Genomic DNA, 17,391 nt, shown 5'->3' with positions numbered 1-17,391 from the left:
CTAATTAATGGGTTTGATAATCAAGATGATTAATACTGTTACGAAGGATATATATGTGATGTGTCAGTCACAGCTGGCGGCCGTACGATTGAATTAGCAATGCACAAGTTGGACATATTTAGAGTTGCATAAGGATCCTCTTTGTGAGGATTATGAATATAAATTTCTTCATTCTTGTTTTTGGACGAAAATGTACCTGCAAAAACAATTAATATCTTAGGTCAAGGCCAAGAGCCTCATGCGCCCACGATGAATGAGGGGGAAGGGTGCTTTGGCTGAAGAACCTCCGATACCAAAGTTAGAATTTTGAGGAAAAAATATTTAGAGAATTTTGCAAGAGGATTCCACTTAAGTTTTTGGAGAAATGAGGTGGTATTTATAGGGGTGTGGTTGGCCACTTTGGGAGAGATGGGAATCGGCCATATTTGGTGGTTTGTGGGTATAATTCCAAGATATTATGTCAAAATAATTTCTTGCAATCAATTAGGAAATTAATTAATTAATTTAGGTAATTAATCCTATTTTGAATAAATATTTTGGAGGTTATCTTGTGGGGATGATTTGATGAGGATGGATGAAATAGGTTTTGAATAACTACCTATTTTGATCACGTTTGACCTTGATTGAGTTTTGATTGTTCGCTGCTTGCGCGTGGGAGTTCCAGAGTGCCTCGAGGCTAATTTTGTCTTTTTCACCCAAAAATCCACGTCTCGTCTCCATATTCTTCTTGATTATTTTTTGCTCCATAAGGATCCCGAGAATTGTCCAATCATATATGTTCATCGTACATCATGTGACCAGTTTTCGTTAGATACTATTTATATTTAATTTTAAATAAAAAAATTTACAATAATTTCTGGCCGCACGATATATGATAACGAATTTAATTGGAGGATCCCAAGATCCTCACAAAGAGGATCCAGAGAGGATCCTCATTCATTCAGAGTCCCCCACAAACTGTATACTTAGTTTAATTAATAACACTCAATCGTAGATGGCACTTTACCGTAACAAAAAATAATAATGTTTATGTATTTTGATGGAGGTTCGATCTCCATTGGTTTCTCGCTTTCCTAACATTTAACAATTCAACCACTAGCGTTGTTCCTTTGTCGAAAAAAATTTAATAACAGTCAATTCAAAAGTTGTTTAGCAATAATTAATCAAGGGGTATGGTGGTCGAATCTTGTTGCCCTCAAATAAGGAATGTTCTCTAATGGGGGCCATTAATTATGCAAATTATTTGGGTCTAACTTTACTATAAACAAAGTCAAATAGCAATACGCATCTTCTTTTCTTTTCTATTTCATCAAATTCATGCATGTGTCTCCATTTCGTTCAGTTACCACTATTTAATTTGTTCGATTCTGCTAAGTTTCATCAAGCGTGCCTATGTTTGTTGCGTTACTCTTGATATTCCTGCCACCGGTTTTTTTAATCTTTCTTTTTATGAATTACTTTTTGGCATACCTTGTAGAATTGTTTTTTTTTTTTAATTTTATTTTTTTATGGGTTGGTCATTCAAGTTTCATTTGGGATCTGCTTCTCTATAAAATACTTTACATATAAGTGTTTTGATTAAAAGTGTTTTTATTATAAATAGGCTAAAATTTTATTGAAATTCAAAGTTTTTGTGTAAAAGCACTCGAAAGTGCTTCAATGGAGAACAAATGGCCATGATTCTCCATTAAGGAATTCAAAGAGCCATAAACACTTCTAATTTAGAATATCTCCACCTATTAGTGGAGGGCAATGGCAATTGGAGAACAAGGGCAATAAAATTGCCCATACTATTCACTCTAAACAGTAAGCAGTGAATTGACTGTAAGTAGTGAACACTTAGTGTGTCCCAATGTACACAAGTATAGATTCCTTCTATAGATTTGGATCTATTTTCTTTATCGGTCAGGTTCTATTAACCTGGATGAGCGAAAGGTTAGCTGAGTCGACTCAAAGATGCACATGCCTGGCAAGGCGAACAATGACTTGGGTCTCACTTTGAACCAAACCTCATATATATTTTTTTCATACCCTTATTTTATATATGATGTGCCGCAGATTTATACTGTTATGGAGTTTGCTGATAGTAGGAAGACCTCTTTGCCTCTTCATCTTTTAACCTCTGTGCATTAGTTGGGACGGTTCTGAAGATTAACGTAGCAGGACTCCTAATGGGAAAACTAATAGAAATCGACAGGTCCATCCAAAGCCACATTGCAACTCATGCACCCTTGTTTTGTGTTAATCATTTTACTGCAAAAGGAAAGTTTAGTCCTTCCAAGGAACTTGTTGAACCTCTAAAGCAATGGATAATTAAGTCCTCTTTACCTTGCTTGGAGGGATGGACAGCCGTGATTAGGGCAGGAACACATCCAAATACATGCTTGTATTGTATGGAAGTAGGTCATTTAGCCGAAACTGACCGATGTCTGAATCTCATGGTGGCATCATTTTCAAGGCCAAAATTTGATGGGTTAATTTTTTTGCAGGGAAGAGGGGGTGAAGAAAAAGATTTTGCTAAATTTAGCAATGGCTTTTGAGACCTTTTGCTTTGTTCCAATAAGTGGGATGGATCATGCATGTATCCTTAATTTTTGGAAAGGAAGTCGATATGGGCCTTCATAATTAGGAGGGAAGTCGATATGGGCCTTCATAATTGCGCCCAAGTTTTTTCCCAAGTGGGGCCGTAATAGCCACCTTTTTTCTAGTTTCTAAATAAAGCAAATCTTTGATATGAAGAATAGGATTATCTCATCACCTACTAATTTCTTTTTCTTTTTCTTTCCTCCTATTTAAACGGTTACGATTAAATCACGTCAACATCTTATTTTGAATTTTTTATATAAAAAAAAAGATAACAAGAAGGGTGTGAGAGGAGAAGACGGGAGAAGACAGTAATAAAAGGTGAAACAATCCTACTCCTTGGTCTGATTGTTTTACATTCTGCAATTTCATATGGGTTTTGTTTCAAGTGTCAACCACATGGAATGGCAGTATTATCCATTCTGTTTGGCTTCAACACAAATTCCCATGTTTTTCTCACCCGTTTTAGATATCCAGTACTCTTCTCTATTGCTAACTGCCTATTTATATAAACTTTGCTCCCAAGAAATGTTGAAGTTATGAAATGACAAAAGTACATTAGTCGTTATTTGCACTCAATCATCATACACTCATTCCCAATGTAAAAATAAAAAATAAAAAAAAGTTGGTTGTATGATGAATTTTTAGAATGCTAAAAATATTCTTAAGCGTATGTGTTGTTTGCTGAGTACAATAATTTGATTTGGAATTGCACCTTTCAATTGAATTTCTTATAAATCATCGAGATCAATGTGGTAGGAGAAAAAGAAAAATAGAAACTTATCTTCACTGATCAAGAACTACAAAAGTGTTGCAGCTACCAGATCCGTGACTAACTGGGTCACTTACGTCAACCCAGCTTTAGATGGGTCCCAATAAAAGAGCAGAAATTGAAGATGACCTTTCCTTGTCTCTAGACCTGGCATTTTCAATCTGACTCATTAACCCGATCTAACCCGTTAAAATTAGTTTTCGGATGAATGATAAACGGGTCGGGTGGTTAACGAGTCAACTCGTTAATCATCCGTTAAATAACGGATCATTTTGGGTGAATCTGCAAAACCTGTTAATCACCCGTTTCACCCGTTTATTGAGGACTTTTGTGTAATTTCAATAGCAAAACCCTCAAACCTCAGTGACTCAGTCTATCACCACTCTCTCACGCCGTTGCTCTGAGAGACTCGTGTGCTCCTTCCCTTCGATCTCCGGTTATCTCCCTCATCTTCTTCCCTCAAAGATTGCTCCTGATAATCCTCTCTCTCTCTCTCTAAAATACGGGTTTTTTGTTGTTTTGGATCCGATTTCTTATGTTTTTGTTTATGGGTTCTTCTGAAACTAAAGCATAAAATGGTTTGGATAAAGGTTTGAACTTTGAGTTCTCTCTCTGCCATTCTTCTTTAATTCTCGATTATTACCATGCATTTGTTTTTCATCTTGCTTTTAATCCATCAAATTTCATAGTTAGTATTAGTACTGTAATTGTGCATTTAGTTCAGAATCTGTGTTTGGAGGTGATTAAAGGTTTGTCCTTGGGATTAGCTTGGGATTAACATCTGATTAGTTGTTAATCCTACTTTAAGTTCTTGCTGCAGTATCTGGATTTCAAGAATCGAGTGCTCAAAATAAGACCAGGTTTCAAATTAAGGTCTGTATCTGTTCATCAAGCGATGTTTTCGTGTAGAAATTCAGCAATTTGAAAGCGTTGTTTTCGTGTTTTCTGGCAATTTCCTCTTGCTACTATTACTATTTTTGGAGATTTGTATATGGAAATGCTATCCCAAACCTGCTCTCGGTCCAACAAACGATTTTATTGTTTTGGAATGCGATGTTGAATTCTCAATTGCCCTTAAAACTTGGTGTTTCCATGGTTCTTTTACTAGAGTCAATAATTAGTTAATTTAAAAAAAAGGACTAATGGATTAAACGGGTAACCCGTTAGCTTAACGGGTTGGATTTGGATGATCCATTAGCTTAACGGGTCGGGTTCGGGTGACCCATTAAATTAACGGGTTGGGTTGAACTCTACCCAAACCCAGTAAACCTGACCCGTTTACAGGTCTACTCAAACCACATTTTTCTTATAATTAGACAATACTAACTTTTTTGCACGCGCATAAATAATTATTTTTTATTTTTATTTATAAATACGCATTTGCAAATATGCTTTTCATTATAGCTCTGTACATATTGGTTACGATGGGTAAATATGAAATGAGTGAATAATAATAATAATAATAATAATAATAATAATAATAATAATAATAATAAATACAAATAATTATTTTTTATTTTTATTTATAAATACGCATTTGCAAATATGCTTTTCATTATAGCTCTGTACATATTGGTTACGATGGGTAAATATGAAATGAGTGAATAATAATAATAATAATAATAATAATAATAATAAATAAATAAAAAAAGGAAACTCACTAGTGTCCTCACTTGAAGAGAAATTTGGAGTAATACTATTCATACCATGTTTTTATACCACATTTCTATACCATCTTAGGTGGCATCTGATGTGGATAGCCACATTATTTGAAAAATTTGCAAAACCCAAGAAAAAGAAGGAGAAAGACTCCTCGTATACCACAATCATCATTTAATTAACTAGTTTTTCTTAATTATTAGTTTATTAAATAATGAACTAAATTTAAAAATCTGATTAATTCAAATGATGCGGCTGTTCATATCAAATGTCACCTAAGGTGGTATGAAAATATGGTATAAAAACATGGTATGAATAGCATTACTGAATTTGAAGTAATCCTCTCTAGAACTAGAAGCTTCGAAACACAAACTGAGGTCAAACCCTAGCTGCCAGCTCTAGCCTTTGGCTTGGGTGCCAGTGGCAACCCTCTCCCTCTCTTTTTTCCCCTCCTCTCCTCTCATTCCCCCTTGCTTGTATTTTAGCTTTCCTTTCAACTTTGTTTCGAATTTTTTAGCCTGGTCTCCTCCTTTCCATGAGTTTGTCTCAATTCCGGGCTTCATGCCTTTTCTTTGACGATCATTACTCTTTCTCCAACCTCCCTCTTTTCCGATCGTCCCTTTGCTAACCCAGAACTTCATCTCCCCCCACATTTCCTTTGTACCTCACCTCCTCATAATCCACCCGCACCCCATCCTGGGCTCTGATCTGTGGGCGCCTAATCGAAAATGGATGCCAAATCCATCTCCCTTGCTCACTTCCCTTTCCATAGCAAGCATGCCGGAATCCCCTCGAGGCCAAGTGTTTTGTGGTTTCGGCTGACGTAGGGTATTTTACACACCCTCTTAGCCTCACCTTCTATCCATGTGCTACTATATTTGTATATATTTGCAAGGATTTGTCATGGTGGTTTGAATTTGGCAATGGCAAATTTTGGTTGTGGTGTACTTTTAGTTGTGGGTTTGTAAGCTTTCTATTACGATGTCTTGGTCGAAATGATCACTTGGTTGCTTTCTCTAGTATTGTTGTTTTGGTGTCGACTGCAACGGCGGCTATCCATGTGCTACTATATTTGTATATAGTTGCAGGGATTTGTCATGGTGGTTTGAATCTGGCAACTACTTCTCGGTTTGGCAATGGCAAATTTTGGTTGTGGTGTACTTTTAGTTGTGGGTTTGTAAGCTTTCTATTACGATGTCTTGGTCGAAATGACCACTTGGTTGCTTTCTTTAGTATTGCTGCTTTGGTGGCTACTGACAAGATCTTCGTGATACCAACTGCAACAGCAGAGTGCGTTTGGAAATTAGGGATTAGGGTTTTAATTTGTGCTAGTTTGCTTATTGGGCTGGGCTTTATGTATTTGATTCCCCCCAATTTACTTTGGGTTACTTTTGTTTTCCGTTTGGATTGGTGTAACATTTTCTACTTAATTAAGGAATGCTCCTTTCGACCAAAAAAGAAATGAGTGAATAATTGAAGTTGTTGATAACTATAAATTGGAGGTGTACAGTTTAAAAACCGATGTTTCTTAGTACACGATGTGTATCAACTAATAGTGTTGTCATTTTATTTGGTGTTCATGTGGAATGCTAGCCAATCATAAGTTCACTCGTTTAAGTGATCGTATCAAATGGTTCAACAATAATCTTAGATCAAAACAATAATTTAATCTGTCTAGTAATTGTCTGATGTTTGAGTTAACACATTATTAATTATGTTTAATGGACTGCTTAAGATTTTGCTAAGTCTACAGAGGCTAGGACGGCCAAGCATCAAACAAAAACTTACCTCACAATGAGCAGGTCTGAGTCCAACAAACAAGCCTAACCTAGGAGCTACAGCCACCACAAGGCCCTGAAAATTTCCAAATATTTTAGCATTATGTAAAACAAAAATAAAAAACAAAAAAAACAGAAAGAGACAACTATGATAGGGAAAATGTAGGGGGCATTTCAACAATGTAATATTTCAATTTCAACTGGGTTGTCTAGTGGTGTGGGTGAGTAGGGTGATATGTACAAATAGGTTAAAGATTCACGAACTCCTCATTTGTAACCTCAAAAAGGAATATTTCAATTTAAGGGAGGAATAAAAGAGCCATTGTCTCTCCTCAAATGTAGGATGAATGATGAGCCAAAATAGGGTTTTGTTCTTGTCTCTCGGAGCTGAAAGTTTTCCCTAAACTCGCTATTTTTATCAAGGAACGCCTTTTAAGGAAATACACTTAATTTTTTTCATACCAACTCTATATAAGGACCTTCAAGGTTAATTCTTTGAATCAACGATTCCCTCTTTATCTCACTTGTACATATTTCACACGCGTGCACAAACACACACACATCCCCCACAAAATCAAGATGGAGCGTTCCGGGCGTTTGTTTTCAACTGTCTTCATTCTCATCTTGCTTTTGGTGGCTATTGGTATCTTTCTCTTTCATTATCTTAATTTGATCTTTATACCTAACCGAAGATATAACAGTATTTATATGTGTCAAAGAAATTCTGAATTCGAATATTCCTTCTCCGGTTGATAAAAAGGAAAACCAGAATTTTATAAAATCATGTATGTGGTTTGATACTTTGATATATTGATGCATGTTTGGCAGGAACGGGGCCAATGGTTGCTGAGGGAAAGACAAAAGAGGAGTCGTCAAAGAATGAGAAGTCATCCAAGATTTGTGAGTCTCCGAGCCATAAATACCGAGGTATTTGCTTTCGGTCAAGCAATTGTGCAACTACATGCAAAAAAGAGGGATTTATGGGAGGCAAATGTGCTGGTTTCCGGATGAGATGTGTTTGCACTAAAAAATGTTAAGTCATACAAAAACTAACATACATATTTGGATGCATGCGTGGGAATAAAATAATTTTTTGTTTTGTTTGTTTGAAGAGAATAAATGACAGAACCCTAATTCACAATGGGTTTCCATGTGCCCTTGTTTTTTGTTTTTTTTTTTTTTTACGTTGAACGGACATGAATTATTTTTATATTTAAACGACTTAAGATTTTCCACCAATGCATTTTTCTTTTTAATTGTTTCTCGAAAGAGTGCACCGTCTGTCTCTAATGCGAATTCAAAAAACGAGATAACGTAGTTGTTCTTGCCCACATAGTCCTCTCCCTAACAGACTGGACTAGTCCATAGGAATCACTGCTAGCTGCTATAGATAAAAAGTGCTTGTCTCAAACTAGAATGTCAAAACCTTAATATTCATGGCCACAACCTTTACGTGCCCATCTGTTTTACCTACTTACATGTCTCTCTATCTCTCAAATCGCATGCTCCTATCATTGTGCCTATTATTTTGGGCTCTCCTAGGATTAGTACTGGACCTATGCATTGAGATTTCTTTGTTTTTATACTTTTTAGTTAGGAATACAAACTTGTTGTCATGTAAGATTTTCTCTTTATAAATTGTCATGTACTTATAGTTTAGCCTTGCTTATTTTTCTTTTCTTTTTCTTGTTGAGTGATTAGAATGAGCACCGATCCTCAAGGAAACGACTTGTTATTTGATAATAAGATACCATTTGATGCCTCTCTCTAGTGTGTGGTAGCTTGTGGAAATATTGGCTAGATTCCTGCTTGTATCAAACAATAAAAAATGTCATTAATACTAATATTAGATTGGGAGACTTCGATGCGGTCCCTAACTATCAATGTTCTTTGATTGAAACCTTTGTGATTTTCAGTTTTTGATCGAAGTCCTTGACATTAATGTAATCATGTATTTCTAATTTTTAAATTAAAAAAAAATTGTACTTATTTATATTAATGAGATTTTAAATAAAACCCATAATGTATGGGATAAAAAAATATTAAAGATAAATTATATTCTCCAATATATTGTATGCATGTGTGTGTGTATATATATATACATGGGTACGTATGTTCATGAAAACTAACCAAAAAGTTATTTCACCAAAACGTGAGTACATTTTTCTAATATATATATATATATATTATTTTCCCATTTTCTGACTCAATCGTCAGTAAATCAATTGTAAGTTTCTATGTAAGTTTAATAAAACTTATTTTCAAATATATCTGCATCATTACTTTAAATTCATTATTTTCACTATGAAGAATATTTTCCTAACAATTGATTTTGAATGGCATAAAATTCTTACTCACAGTCAATTCATCGAGTATCTCAAATTCAAGGTAAACACCGATCAATCATTTGTTCAATTCTTTCTATTTGTTTATAACAATTGGTTTCATGGTATCTTTAATCCTGGTTATCTACCATATCAAGTTCCACATAATTCAATTAACAACTCATTCAACAGTTCATTCAACCCTAATCATCATTGTCGTTGGTATAATCATCCTCACCGTTTTTATTATCATTAGTTCCGCGTTATTTGGTATTAGAGCCAAGTGAGTGGTAATTGAGTTATTATCTCTTTAATCGTCTTTATTGTTCATTTTCCACCTTTCAATTTAGTTTATTTTGTTTGTTCACCTTCTAAGCTGTCTTGTTTAACTCTCAACCCAAACAGTAAGGCGTGTTCCAAACAATAAGTCCATAGAATTGGCATGAGCGGATCGCATGAGCGGAGAAGGAGTTTAGCAAATACTCGAGGAAGGTAAGCCAATAGGATTTCTGTTTTGTAAGCCTGTATTTTGAGCAATATGAGTAGATTATTTAGATCTAATTCAATGGCCAACACTAGCTCTAGATCCAGTCTAGGAACAATTCCAGATGTGGTAAATGAAGAACAAAAATTAGAATTTCAAACAGATGACAATGTTGACTTTGGAGATTGGAATATTCCCAAGGTTTCAATTAAAAATATTTATAAAAAGAAATGGTCAGTAGCCTTTTTTAGAAGTGAACACCATGTCAAAACAGTTGAAAAGGCATATACTCTTAGCAAAGAACATGAAACTTGTCAATTATTTACACCTGAACAAATAAGAACTCACAGAAAAGATGGTTACAATTACATTCATATAGGTTTAGTCCAAATAGCAGTCAAACCCTTAACAAGAAGAAGCCTTAATACCTCTATTTTATTATGTCTCCGAGATGCAAGATTCATTGACTTCAGTGATAGTATACTTGGAATGATCAAATCAAGCCTTTACAATGGACCTATTCATTTTGATTGTTTCTCAGATCTCACTATATGTCTTTCAGACCCCCACATGCTGAAAGCACTCACATTAAACATAAAAACTTTAGGATACCAAGTCCTTGAAGGAGTCCAACCATTAACTCTAATTTTTAGAGTCTATTACAAGGTTACAGGAACAAACATGAATTTCCAGGCCTTAGTCAAAAGTCCTAGAGACCATACACTCTTAATCCAAACAAACCAAGAAAATGCTAACATCAAAATACCCAGAACCATTAGGTGGTCAGATATCAGTCTACCTTCAGATTGGTGTTTGATTAACGAAAGCAAACTAGTCAATATTCAAAATAGTCTACTTAACCTAGTCAACATAGAACAATATTTTGATGGAACAGTTAAAATCAACTTTGACCGACCAGCCAGGAAATCAAATGCTCACCTGCAAGAATTTCCCCAGTCACACAGATCCCTAACACCAGTAGGAATGCTTTTTCTGGATCCACATCTGCCAGTATGGTAGGTCAGGATCAAGATTTAATTAATTCATTAATCAACAAAAAGTTAAAGGCAGTAGAAACAAGTTCAACTGTCACCCAACAAGAATTAATCAATGACTTGATTAATATCAAGCTAAAATCAATAGAAACAACCTCTCAAGTCACTCATCCCGTTTATCAACCCAATACCCAAAATCAAGGAGAGCAAAATTCTCCAACAACTTCAGACTTTGAAGCAAGTCAAGTCAACCATCAATTACTAGTCTTAAATAAACCATTCAAGATTTGATGGAAGAAACTTAATGCTGACATCGAAGCTATAGAAAATATTCCCCGTTGAGACATTTTCCATAATAAGTATACAAAAGAAAAAAAATTGGACATTTACAATAAGTGGACCAATTTCATGAAAAAGCACAGATTTGAATAAGTGGACCAATTTAATGAAAAAGCACAAATTTGAAGTAATTTTCTTCGATTTTGTTGAAAAAGTATTATGAACCTGAAAACAAATTAGAGGTCATCACCAAAGAAAATTGGGTTAAAGAAGATACAATCTTAGTTTCCTCTAGTCATCCCCCACAAGAAACTATTTTAATTTCCACTGCAAACACCCAAATACCAGCTACTCCTTTCAAACTTCCAAAGAAGATGCAGCAGTCAAGCCAGTCATCAAACAAAACAATTTCACAAACCAAAGTTTACACACCATAGGAAAACAGTTAGACAAAATTGAAACAAAAATAAACAAACTTTCCCAACCAAAACCAACACGTAGGGAAAAACCCTTAGTCAACTTCCCAGAGTCTTCTTCTAGCATAATCGCTTTGAAAACAATTTCCACAAGTCAAAAAAATAGACCAAATGTTACAAGAATTAAAACAAGAAAAAACAGTCAATGTTTTACAACATCTAGATGAGTCTCATGTAAAAACAATTTCTACAATATGGGATTCAGAAAATGAAACCAAAACAGACTCCATTAGGAAGGTAGAACAAGCTTTTCAAAACCTTGAACTCAAAAGAATCACAAATAAACGAGTCAACCCAACAACTCTTATCGAAAATTGGTATCCAAGACCAATAACTCCGGATATTCAATTTGAGGAACGAAATATCCAAAATCAATTCTTAGTTTCGACTGATAAACTATATGAATGGAATATAGATGGGTTATTAGAACAAGAACTTTTAAACAAATTACAACACATCTCTGTGGTTGCTAATAGTTATATTACCAATCATAATCTTAGCCAAACCCAAGTTGTCGACCTTTTGTTCACTGGATTTACAGGAATGCTTCATTCCTGGTGGGAAAAACATCTCATTGAACAATCACAAAATGAAATTAAACATGCAGTTAAAAAAGATGAAAATGGAACACCCATCTTTCATGAGCATATATGACAAGGAGTCCTAGATGCAATCAACACCTTACTCTTTACCATCATAGAACATTTCATAGGTACACCCAGTAATGTCACATCCAGAATTCATGACCAACTTAGCAATCTAAGATGTCCAACCTTAAGTGACTTCAGGTGGTATAAAGACATGTTTATGTCCAGAATCATGCTTAGAGAAGATAGTAATCAACCATTTTGGAAAGAAAAATTCATCAATGGATTACCAAACCTTTTCGCCCACAAAATTAGGAATGTTTTAGTCAACGATGAAGGAATGATACCTATCATACCCTTACTTATGAAAATATTATTCATATTATCCAGAATGAAGGATTGAAAATGTGTATTGATATGAAAACTTCAAAACAAGTGAATAAAGACAAATCAACATTACATGAACAATACGGATTATCTCCTATTGCTCCATCCAACAAAAAGAAAAAAATCAGAAGCCTACAATAGGTATCCAAATAGACACCTAAATAGGTATTCCAGTAAGAAACATCCCAAATATAACAAATTCAAAAACAAGAATTTTGAAATGAATAAATTTTATGAAAAACCCAAGTCCAGCATGTGGAAAAAGAAACCCTCAGGAAAATTCCAATCCAAAAACCAAGAACAAAATGGAAATTGCTACAAGTGTGACAAATTCGGTCATTATGCAAATAAATGTCGAGTTAAGAAAACAATTAGCCAACTGAAAATCTCTGAAGAAGAGAAACTACAGCTAATTCAAGTGTTAGAATTAAGGGACATATACCATAGTCAATCCGAAGATGATTTAAGTTCTAATTCGTCTTCTTCCAACAATTTCTCAAGTAGTCTTTCATCCCCGACATTAAAATATGATGCATTGATACTTGTTGTAAAAAGATTTTAGTCCTCAATAAATAAGAAGAACAAGAAAATCTTCTTATCGAATTAATGAGTAAAGTAGATGATCCAGAATTGAAATCATTTTACTTAAAAAAGCTTAAGAAATTAGTCTCCCAAGAAGAAGCCAATACCAATCAACCCCAAGTTTCCCAAAAAATAAGCCTTAGCACAACTTTAGAAAGGTTCAATAAGTCTAAAAAGGAAATTACAGTTAAGGATCTACAAAGAGAAGTCAATAAAATCAAAGATGAAATTAGGTTTCTAAAATCAGAGAACCTAGAAATTTGTACACATCTCAGTAGAGTCCAAACACAAATACTTGTCAATAATAATGATGAAGAACACAATGGTTCTTCCTCAAGTCAAAATTCAGACTCTCCGTCTGAAGAAAAATCAGTAGAAAATTTAATCTTAGGACTTCTAGACAAGATAAGAATCCAGAAATGGTATTCTAAAATCAAAATAATAATTGAAGACTTTCATCTAGACATAATTGCTTTGATTGACTCAGGAGCAGACTTGAATTGTATTCAAGAAGGATTAATTTCTACTAAGTATTTTCATAAATCAACAGAAATACTTAGTGTTGCAAATTAGTCACCAATGCAATTAAAATATGAAATTCCGAAAGCCCATGTTTGTCAAAACAATGTCTGTTTTAAAACCCCATTCGTTTTAATCAAGAATATCTCAGACCCAGTCATTTTAGGTCTTCCTTTCATAGCCCTTTTATATCATTTTAAGGTTCATCATAATCGTATAACTACTAGAATGTTAGGTCAGAAAATCACATTTGAATTCTGCAAGGAAACATACCTCAAAAAATTAAGACAATTACAAAAAAAGGATAGTATTTCAAAAACCATCAATTTAGTCACCAATAAATCACAACAAATTAATTTCTTAAAGGAAGAAATTAATTACAAAAGAGTTAAAGAACAATTAACAAATAAATCTTTGTTACAAAGCATTGACAATTTTCAAGAGAAACTTGTAAATGAAATTTGTTCTGATATTCCCAACGCCCTTTGGCACAGAAAACAACACATTGTCAAACTTCCTTACAATAAGGATTTTGATGAAAAGAAAATACCTACTAAAGCTAGACCAATTCAAATGAGTCAAGAAGTTATAGAATTCTGCAAAACAGAAATTCAAGAACTTCTTAATAAAGGAATGCAGAATTCCATAACTTCTTAATAAAGGAATAATTAGAAAAAGTAAATCACCATGGTTATGTCATGCCTTCTATGTCCAAAAGAATGCAGAATTAGAAAGAGGAACCCCTAGGTTAGTCATCAATTATAAACCTCTTAATGAGGTCTTAGAATGGATAAGGTATCCAATTCCTAATAAAAGAGATTTAATTAAGAGACTTAGTCAAGCTGTAATATTTTCAAAATTTGACATGAAGTTTGGATTTTGGCAAATCCAAATACATGAGGATGATAAATACAAAAGAGCATTTGTCACCCCTTTTGGTTATTATGAATGAAATGTAATGCCTATCGGCCTTAAAAAATGCACCTAGTGAATTTCAGAATATCATGAATGAAATATTCAATCAATACAGTCATTTCTCAATTGTTTATATTGATGATGTTCTTATTTATTCCAAATTGATAAATAAGCATTGGAAACATTTGCATATGTTTGCTAGGATAATTAAGTCAAATGGATTAGTTGTCTCAACAACAAAGATTAAAATATTTCAAACCAAAATCAGGTTTTTAGGATATAATATCCACCAGTCCACTATTCAACCAATAGATAGAGTAATCCAATTCGCAGATAAATTCCAGATGAAATCACTGACAAAACCCAATTACAGAGATTTCTAGGATCATTAAATTATATTGCAGAATTATATCCCCATCTTAGACAACAATGCAAACCTTTATTTGATCGTCTCAAAGAAAATCCTTCACCTTGGTCTTATACTCATACTTCCATTGTCAAACAAATCAAATCCCATGTTAAGACTTTGCCCTGTCTTGGCATTCCAACTCCCAATTCATTCAAAATTGTTTAAATTGATTATGGAGGTATTCTCAAACAGTTAATCTCATCCGGATCTCTTGAACAAATTGTTCGTTTTCATTCAGAGTATGGAATCCAACACAAAGTAATTATAGTACTATTAAAAGGAGATATTATCTATTGTATTATGCATTAGCAAATTTCAAGATGATCTATTAAATCAAAAAAATTTAGTCATAGTCGATTGCAAATCAGCAAAACATGTTTTACAAAATGACGTTCAAAACATTGCATCAAAACAGATTTTTGCACAATGGCAAGCCATATTAAGTATTTTTGATTTTGACATTGAATATATTAAATGCAGCCAAAATTGCATTCATGATTTCCTAACCAGAGAATTTTTGTAAAGGAAGAATGACAGACAAAAGAACTAATCAGATGAGGCTTCCAGCCACTCTACCACCACCACTAGTTAAACAAGAATCAAGCCCAGATTCTTCATCGGGCTTAGCCATTACTAACTGATTCACTCCTTTAGGTTCCACAATAGGAAACCTTAGACCAAATTATCAAACACCCCGTCCAAATTATCAAACGGCATTAGTCAATCAATATGATCCATATTCAACTTCAACTTACCAATCCTCATTATCCCAATCAGCCAGTTACACTAAAACATCACCATATGTCAAGAAAAACCCCAATGAATATCTTTTTCAACATCTTTTTCAACATTCACCAAGAACAAGCACAAAAAAAAAAAAAAAATAGCTAAAGCAGTTTTTCCACCCAATTTTCATTATCAGCGAACCAAATCATATAAAACTCTCAATACTACCAAGCCATTCTTAGTGAGACTGAATCCATTTCAATTAAACCACTTTACGACAAAACCTATGAAAACAAAATCCTCTACCATTCTCTTTACATTATAAAGTTTTTAACTGAATCAGAATGGGGACTCCCCCTCTACCAGACCAAACCCCTTCATACCCAGCATGTTCTCATCCCCAATAATCATTACAATTATTTTGATTATATTCAAGCATGGACTAATATTTTCCTCCATCAAACAGAAGACTTTAGTCATTCATGGTTTATCAATTTTGACAAAAGTTTCAAATTAAATTTTCCAGCATGGTTTCCAAAATGGTGGTCAGTTCATGGCCCAATAGCCAGCCTTTTACCAGAAGAACTTATGCAAGTCCAATCAGCTGGTTTCTAGAAGAAATTTGACAAAAGTCGATTTAACTATAGAATTACACTTCTCCTATTGTTCATGGCCAAGTACAAAGTCCCGTGGATTTTAAAGTGGAATTATGAAGTTGAAATTGGTGAAGTCTACAGATTAAGATCAGTCAAGTGGTGGGATAAATTCAATCCTCAGAAGATCATCAACATGGTCCTCTTAGAGTTTTCCATCACTCAAGCTCCAGCTATTCCAGCTCAACCAACAATGGCGTTGTCAACCATTCCAGAACAATCTTTATCAAACATTAGTCCGTCATCATCCCTGAAATGAACAACCAAGTCATCCAAATCAACAAATTCAAAGAAGAAAGAAAAATCATCTCAGCTTAAGGATTTAGCTCAACAACTAATGGCAGAAGCAGCTTTGCTCCATGACGAAGACTCAGATTTTGACGCTTCGGACGCATCCTCACAGCATCCAGCCAACTTAACAAGTCAAAAATCTCAAGCAACATATTATCAGGATTCCCAAAACCCATATGATATCTGAATAATTCAAACATGTGAAGATACAATAATTAGGCATGTGACCCCACTAAGAAACATGTCATTTCCAGCACCGAAAGCAGTACCATCATTCCAGATTCCAGACAATTCACTATTCTTGAATAGTAAAATCACTTTTTCACTATTCATTAGCAGTAAAAGCAAGCCATCATTCTGCTTCCCAACAGGAGCCGCATGATTTAACAGTCATCAACTTTAATCATCATCCTCCAACTCAAAAGACAGCGAGATTCTCGGCCTCAATCATTCCATTCAATTATTTCCAGTCTATTAAAAGAAACCTCATGTGACGATCCGTCCCTAATTTTATGTTGTTACAAATTTTAAAAGCGTTATTTTACGAAAATGCCTTAGAGCTAAGGGTATTGACTTTCGTTGACCAACGTTTAGTGAGACGTATGACTTGTTATCCTCATAGTACTCGTTGGTACGAACGCATAGATGAAAGCCATTTGTGAGTCCGAATTATAATGGTATAGTTATGGACGTTTGATTTTGGTTATTCAAAGTTTAGTTATAAATTATTTGAATTCCCACCTTGTCGGAAAGTGGCCAATCAGATTTGTGTTAGTAAATGACCAATTAGATAAATGGGTTAAAGGGACCAATCAGCTAATCAAAAAAAAAAAAAAAAAAGGAGAAAGCTCCCAACTTTCCCGTGCACGCCACCAACCCAATTCGACATCCCATCTTCCAAGGCCGATTCTGGCCAACTCCGGTGGAGTTTTTCGATGCCACCACCACCATCTTGAAGCTCTTATTCCCCTG

At 34.4% G+C, this 17,391-nt stretch overlaps 2 long non-coding RNA genes across 2 annotated transcripts; both read left to right on the top strand.

Moving 5' to 3' along the window:
- Window positions 1-7,296: 7,296 nt before the first annotated feature.
- Window positions 7,297-7,949, top strand: LOC103449692 (uncharacterized). Its single transcript, XR_531394.3, has 2 exons — window positions 7,297-7,435; window positions 7,621-7,949. It is a non-coding gene; the product is annotated as an uncharacterized lncRNA (long non-coding RNA).
- Window positions 7,950-9,187: 1,238 nt separating this feature from the next.
- Window positions 9,188-17,125, top strand: LOC139190064 (uncharacterized). Its single transcript, XR_011574050.1, has 2 exons — window positions 9,188-9,608; window positions 16,002-17,125. It is a non-coding gene; the product is annotated as an uncharacterized lncRNA (long non-coding RNA).
- Window positions 17,126-17,391: the final 266 nt, after the last annotated feature.

This window comes from Malus domestica, chromosome 12, assembly GCF_042453785.1.
Source record: "Malus domestica chromosome 12, GDT2T_hap1".
In the NCBI taxonomy this organism is placed as follows: Eukaryota; Viridiplantae; Streptophyta; class Magnoliopsida; order Rosales; family Rosaceae; genus Malus; species Malus domestica.
This window is presented reverse-complemented; position numbering and strand designations above follow the sequence as displayed.